Raw genomic sequence first — 8,447 nt, forward strand, 5'->3', positions numbered from 1 at the left:
AATAATAAGAAACTTTCAAGCTAAAACTTACCAAAAACTTGCACACAATTGAAGAAGATAAGCGTTGAAATCTCGAAACTCGGTTAAGTAGGTAGGCGGCGGAAATTACAAGATAGGCAAGGTAGGTTTATAATTATGAAAATGGAACTATTTATAACTGCGTCTATTCTCACAAAAATGACATTTATTTGTTTAAGTCCCTCAAGTTTTGACTTAACTTAAAATAAAATTGTCAATATTTTTTTTAAATAAAACACAATTTTGAAACTTAAAAAATATTAATGTCTTTTTATTCACCTTCTCTTCGAATAGTCCTCTCGTCTCGAATTTATAAATTTTGGGGTTGATTTTAGACTAATTTTGGTTTTCAAAGTCGTCACTTAATTTCCTCTAAAATTAGTAAAAATAAATATTTTGCGTGTTTAAACAAATTTTTTTGAAATTCTATTCCAATTAAGAAAGGACCTAAGCGCTTTATCATTAGTACTCGTCAATAGTGACCGTCTCTATTTTAAACTTGTTGTATTTTTAATAATTTTTTTTTTACATTTTTTTTTATTGAGAATTAATATAAATCCTATCTATTTATTAAACATTCAATCTAATACCAACAATTCTTATTCATCCATTCTTCTTCATTTTTCTAGGTACATCATTTAACAATATATAATCAGGGCCAACCCCCCAGCCTTGGGTTAAGCCTAGCAAACCCTTGGGCTAGGGCAACCCAATTATTAAAATTAATAAAATAATTTTATTAAATTTTTTATAATTTTAAAAAATAAGTGTTGTAGTTTAGTGGTGAAAGATAAATATTTAAAATGTTTAGTAGATTGTGGGTTCAAATCTCATTAAGAGCTATTTTTTTAATTCATTTTTAAAATAGACTTTGGGCAACAATATTTTTGATCTTTTTTTATCCAAGGCTGAGGCAGCCAAAATCTCAGGGCCGACACTATATATAAGATTAAAATTTAATAAATTTAAACACAAAGTTGAACCTAAACAAATACCAACTTAATTACTTAGTTTTCAAACAATACCGATTTAACTTGTGATCATGAGAAAATTAATTTTTAGATTTTTGGATTTTTTAAATGCAATATATATATGTACAAATGTCAAGAAAAAAAATAAAAGGAAACAAACAAGCCCTAAGCACAATTATTTTTGCATTTTTGTTGTAATTTTTTTTAAAAGCGTTTGGTATTTTTTTGATTTTTTTTTTTAAATTTCAAAAAAATAAACATAAAATTGCAGATTGTTGCAAGCGAATTGGTCCTTAAGACCAATGGCCGTGCAATTTGTCCTCCGGTTTCGAATATTTTGGGCGCGAGATGAACCAAAGTTCAATAGGAAATCGGGAAAACGCGGAAAGCCCTTTAGGTCGTGAGGCTTCTTCTTCAAACTCCCAACAAACACCCAAATTCCCAAATCGAGATTTGTTAGTTTCATCTTCAGAGCCTCCAAATGCGAATGAAAATGGATGGAAAACTCTCCTTGACACGTTTAACATTTCTTCACATTCCAAAGTTCATCATTCAACAAGTCGGGGTGTCGTTGGAGCTTCAACGGGAATCCGAGCTCTACGCAAGAAAAACCGATTTCTTGATTTTTAATCCCAAATTGAATTATAAGCTTATAGAAAGCTTTCTTGTACCTCTAGGAACTAATATGGAACAATAAACAACCGTCTAACTTAGATTTACATTGAGTACCAAATTAAAAACCAAAAGTTTATTCAAAATTTGTGAAATCGAGCAAACACCCACCAAATCGATCAAAAATGGTTTAGAAACGCTCTCTATCACATTTAGAAACTATTTTGATCATTCTTGAGTTGCAATTCTGATATTGAGCTCAAGAAAAAAAAACCTGACTTTTTTATTTAAAAAATAAAATTGTGCATTTCTGTTTTAAGATAAATGGATCGATTTTAATTCGATAGAAAGTTTCTAGACGATGTAGGATCAATTCTCAATCACCAATTCATAGAACAACACAGTATATAAGAACACATAAACTCAAGTGTGTAAAATTTTAATTTTGTTTTAAATTTGTATTACATGCAGATTGAAAGGTTACAAATGATGGTAAATAGCTTATATTATCTTAGTGAAGTTTTTTAATGCTTAGAAAAGCCCTTAAAGTCTTCCTTCACAAAATGTTAAAAAATCAAAAACTTGAAAAATGGCCTTAATGACGGATCATTCGTTTCGTCTCTCTTTCATTTGAATAATGATGACATCATTTTATAGAGGACTCAATCTCAGGATGTCCAGCATTGTATGCCTTCAAATCTGTCTCCAAAATACATTTCGAGAAATTAGAAAGGAATATAAAATATAAATCTCTCTTTGAATATTTTGAAATAACAAAATTAAATTAAATTAAATTCGGACAATGGTTAAAAACCAATTTTTGAATTAAGAGTCGTACCTAATCTTTCTCACGAAAAACATATTTTGTGCGTAGAACGAAAAAAGATTCTTTAGGAGTTCAGTCATTGGTTAGACATGAGAAAAGACATTGACTTTATGTCTTACGCGCCCGTTAGAAAAGGTTTCTATTTTAAATATTTTGGTCGTTTTGTAGAAATATTTTACACTTATTTTAATTTGTTTATTTGTCAAGTTCTAACCAATCTAAAATATTTATTTTATTCTCTATATTAGTCTAAATTAACAATAATTATTAAATAAAATTAATGTCTTAAACATAAGAAAAATGAGAAAAAAAAATCAAAAGTGAATTAAAACTTTATTATATTCATATATTAATTTTATAACTATAAATAAATAACCTCATAAAATTTTGTAGTTTTTATATTATGTATGTGAACAAAAAAAAGAAATCAAATGATTAAAAACGAAGCAAATTAATAGGTCATGAAGAATTAAAAATAATATTTACTAAAAATATTATTTTTAAATATTTATTATTTTTTTTTAAAACTTTATAAAATGTGCAAGTCATTTAAATGTAAAATAAATACAAAATAAGTATATAAAATGAAAAGAAGACAAACAAACAGGCCCTTAAAACCATTGGAGTTGGGTCAACTTAGGGTTTGTAGGCCAAAGTTATGTTTGTGGGCATGGGCGGACAAGTTGGGTAAGTTGATGAACTTCATCTTCAACCTTCTACAAAAGTGTGGGTCTTAAAGCATAGATATTATTAGAAATTTATTAAACACATAGCTAACACTCAAATAACTTCGCACGAAAAAATGTAAAATTTAGAAAAAAATTAAAAATAAAAACAAACAAAAATGATTAATTTCCCTGGGTGGATCAACTATTTTTTTTGTCTCCTTTTCCTTGGTCTTATAAAGTTATTTATATGTATGTCAATTTGTGTCTTGCTATTTTAAAGTCAATATTTTTGGTTTGCCAATGTAAAATATGGGGACTTTAGCTATCAAGGGAAAGACCACCATCACCAATTTACTCATATTTGCTCGATAATGTAGCATTTTTTGTTACTTCAATGACAAATTAGCAATTTCTAAACAAAATCTTTTTTTCCTTTAACTCATGCAAAAAATAAATAAATTAAAATAATTATATTTTTATTTTATTTGGCTTATTTATTTATTTATTATATATATACATATATTGCGTTTTATTTGAAAATAGTCTTTCATTTGTCATTTTAGAATTCTATCGATACGACATAGTTTCTAAAATAAATATTTATTTTAAATCTTGTGCAAAAAAACCATAATAGTAAATTTAGAAAATAAATTATTAGCTCGAAATTGTTTAAAATTATAAATTTATGAACGAAATATGAGTGTCTATAAGCTTATCCCTAGCATGGTCGGTCACTTCCTCTATTGAATTCTCACATCATGGTCAATGTGATGCCACTGTAGAATGAAAAAATAATCACAGTGGAGTATCGATAGAATTCAAGGAGATAGAGTTTTTAATTATTTTCAAACGGAGTTGTTGCATCGATGTTGCGTCGCGAGGTTGAAAATTATGCTCTAAACGAAACAATGTCGTTTTTGGGCTTCGAGGTTCCTTTGATCGTGGGCATGTGATAGGCTTTTGTGTATGTGAGTTACGCACCTATAGTTTTATCCTTTTGCACGTTGACGGACCTGTTAAATATCTTGTCTTGAAATAACAGAATATATATATATATATATATATATATATATAATGGTGTTACAAATAAATAAAAATAAAATAAGATATACAAAGAACGAAATCACCGATTGAGATGTTGATTTGAGGCATGTGCTTGGCACATTTCCCTTAAAACAGTTCCACCATCTCCGGTTTGTACTGGAGCTTATTGTAGATGGCTGTCTCCCAGGGTACAACGAATCCAGTAGTAATTCTGCACTGAAATCACTACTCGTCGAGCTTGATCAGTGTACCTGAACTATCACCGGGTTTCAACGGAAAATATCGAGCGAAAACTCAAAAATACTCACAAAATAAGAAGAGGGCTTTTGGAATTCTAGAGTGAGAAAAAATAAGGATGAAGTGAGTTTTTGATTAGAGATGAGAGGTCTTATATTGTTGAAAAGTTAAACCATTAAATAAAATCATCATTTGATCCAACGGTTGACATTGTTTGTCTCTTCATTACCTTAACATTTTTCTCTTCATTATAGATTAATTGTTTTCCAAAACAATTAAGGCATTTACAATTCAATACTAACGTTACATGTTTTCCAATTTGTTAATAATAATATTAATTATCATAACAAATAATAATAATAACAAACTCATATAATTTACACTACAAATTAACAACATTTTGTTAATTGGTCATCAAGGCATTTTAGATCAATTAATTTAAATTAATTGATTTAAATTTTACATTTAGATCAAATTTCACCCTTTAATTCACGTTTGAATTTCATGTGAATTTGATTTTATTACCCACATTCTAATTTTCATTCATTAATGGAATTTATAGAATTAGTTTAAAAATTCCAACAATCCCCCACATTAATGAAAATTGAAAGATTAACCCGGTGAAAGGTTCAACAGTTGAATTCTACATAGGATAGGTAGGTGTAACCCTTTGAACCTTCCCTTGTGAAAGCATATAACTTTACTAGCTGATTAGTAGACTCGATGTCCTTGAACTATTATGCTTTTTATGTAAACGATTACACACTTTCACATAGAATTCTCCCTGATACATGTCAAGCTCTCATGGTTGTGTCCGTTTTGGCCATGGAACACACGCCTAGTTCTGTGAGAGGGTATAGAATTGAGCCGTGCAATTCCTTCAAAGCGGCCCCACTTCTCCCTCACATATGTGATCTCTTTGTTCACAAAGAATCATTAAAAGCGATATGCTTATCCTCGTCAAAATATATATTGTTTCATTATAGGATTATTCCTCAACAATAACTTTCCAAGTTAGTACAATTAGGTTGTCCCATTGAACCTAGTTCTTGGGATCTCCAGTCTGCATAGGTTGAGTTTTCCTTCATACCAACTTATAGTAGGCTGATGTCTTAAAAGACTTTCAAACTAACTCTCTATTCAATAATTTTATAAGTGGATCCACAATGTTATCTTTGACTTACATAGTCAAATTTGATAACTCTATTAGAGAGTGTAGTCTAATGACATTATGTCTAAGACGTGTATGTCTAGACTTGTCATTGACTTTAAGTTTATCTAATTTTAAATTATTATTACAATAATTAGAAATTTCTGATAATTTTGGAATATCTTCTAACAAGAAGCATAGTCATTCGTACATGCTTACCATTTAAACATTTTATATTTTATGAAAATATTATTTACTTGGCTAACTAGTAGACAGAATGTCTTTGAACTATTTTGCCTTCGTGTAAACAATTATATATTTTGCATAAAAATATTTTATTTTTCGACATAAGTCAAAACATAGATTATAACATTTAATCTATCCATCATAATTTTTTTTAGAAGATTTCCATACGTAGATTGCACTTTGAGTGTAAACATATTCACTTGTAGATGTAAAGTCTTTTAATTAATAATATCAATATATTATTTGATAATAATATGATATTTCGTGTAGTGCAATTCACATTCTTAATGGATTTAATCATTTTTATTGTAATTTTAAGCGATAAAATATCGTAAAAAAGACACATAATGAAATAATTTTCATTGTCTTCATGATATATATAATTGTCACATCCACTTTCTAATAAATGTATGATCAAATTTTCATATCATTATTATAAAATTTATTATAAGTCATATAAGACTTTATAAACTTTCATTTTCATTTATTTCATAAATCTTTTTGAAGACATTGGTTCTTCAAATATTTATGAAAGTAATGTCAAAATATGACACGTTTCTTGATTTCAAAATCCTCAAATTTATAATATCAATTTGAGCACCAACTCAGCAAATATAAACAAGACATTTTCTTGTTATTTTCTTTCTTTTTGTAAAGTTGCCCAACTTTATCTTTTATAGAGAACATATTTCTCTAACAATAAATTATCTTTTTATTTATCATAATATACACAATTATTTTTGTGTTATAATCAATAAAAATATTTTCCCCCACATTCGTGTTGGTATCCTTTTTAAAGCACACACATTTGTATGATTTAAATCAATAATTTTCTAATCAAGAAATTTTCACACAGTTCTTTTACAGATTTTTTTTGTTATACTTATCATACAATGAATAAGATAACTATATTATAAATATTTAATTGAATAAATCGTAATTTCTATACAAGAGATTAGAATGTTTATTCATTTATAAATCATTCTTCACATAATCTCTACATAAGAAATTAAAAATATTTAATCAATTAAAATATTTATTTTAACACTTCATTTCTATAAAAGAAATTAGAATATTTAATCAAATAAATATTCACCATATCACATGATTTCTACAAAAGAAATCATAATGTTTCAAGCATCTTTGACCGAAGTCGCTTAAACATTTATTTTCGGTTGCACGTTTGCATCCCATAATTTCGGCACGTTTGCCACATTATTCTCAAATCAAACAAGACTTTCCTTGTAATTATTTGATTTCAAAATTATCAAATTAAGTAAGTCTTAATTATGCATTGAACAATGTATATCAAATATATTATATTAAACCAAAATTAATATATCCATATATGTGATTGTATATTATCGCTTTCACTACGACAAAACAACTATAATATATATAGTCAATAACATAGAAACATAATCAAATAAATAATATGTCATATATTATTAAACAAATATATATACAATTTCATTTATCATTAAAAATACTTTAAAAAAATACATGATAAATAATTAGAATATTAATTATTACACTTAATTAGAATGTTGACCATTTATCTTTAATCAAATGCAAAACTAACTAATTATATAAATAAGTATTCATGTAATCAATTATTCGTTTCTTAATTAATTATATAATCTTTAACATTCCATAAAAAATCTCTCTCCATCAAAGAACACATAATTTGTGACAAATTTCAAAATTATTTATTAAAATAAAATAGATAGAAAATAAATCTTTATTTATATATGTATATAAATTTCTAGATGATCATACTTATTATGAATGAATATGAATCATCTTATTATTAACTAATATGCAAGATTTATATTAATAATCACTTAGCAACATAATCAAACTAAATATAACTACAAATATATTTTATGTCTTAATCGAAGCATTTACATTGCCATGTTTTGAACAATAATCGGCGTGAAGCGACTATGCATGCTCAAAATAAATCTGGGAAAATTGTTCTCACCGAGACAAATTTTGGCGAAGACAATTTTGACTAACATAGTCGAGTCTCTTTAAATACATGATTAGAATAAGTTCTAACAGAAACAACTTATTTGATCTCATTATTTGACCTTCATTTTCTGTCATTATTAATCACATAATTTCTATAAAAAAATTAAAATGCTTCAAAATATAAATGACGAAGTCATTTTAGCAAATTAAATTTCTACATAAGAAATCGTTTGGATCCTCAATTCATTTCATAATTTTTTACATGAGAAATTATAATTATGTCAACAATAATGATTAATATCATTTTGACAAATCAAATTTCTTATAAGAAATCGTTATCGATCCCATTAATCTCATAATTTCTATACAAGAAATTATAATAATTTATAATGAACATGAGAAATTATAATTATGTCAACAATAATGATTAATATCATTTTGACAAATCAAATTTCTTATAAGAAATCGTTATCGATCCCATTAATCTCATAATTTCTATACAAGAAATTATAATAATTTATAATGATTTTCACATCAATGATTTTAACGAGTCTGATTTCTACCAAGAAATCATTGACTACCCATTCATCTCATAATCTCTACACAAGAATTTGGAATGGTTTCAACATTTTAGCAAATCTGATTTCTACAAAAGAAATCATCTCATCAGATTCGAACACAAGACCTCCCTTCCGCCATTG

The sequence above is a fragment of the Impatiens glandulifera genome, chromosome 1, assembly GCF_907164915.1.
Source record: "Impatiens glandulifera chromosome 1, dImpGla2.1, whole genome shotgun sequence".
Classification (NCBI taxonomy): Eukaryota; Viridiplantae; Streptophyta; class Magnoliopsida; order Ericales; family Balsaminaceae; genus Impatiens; species Impatiens glandulifera.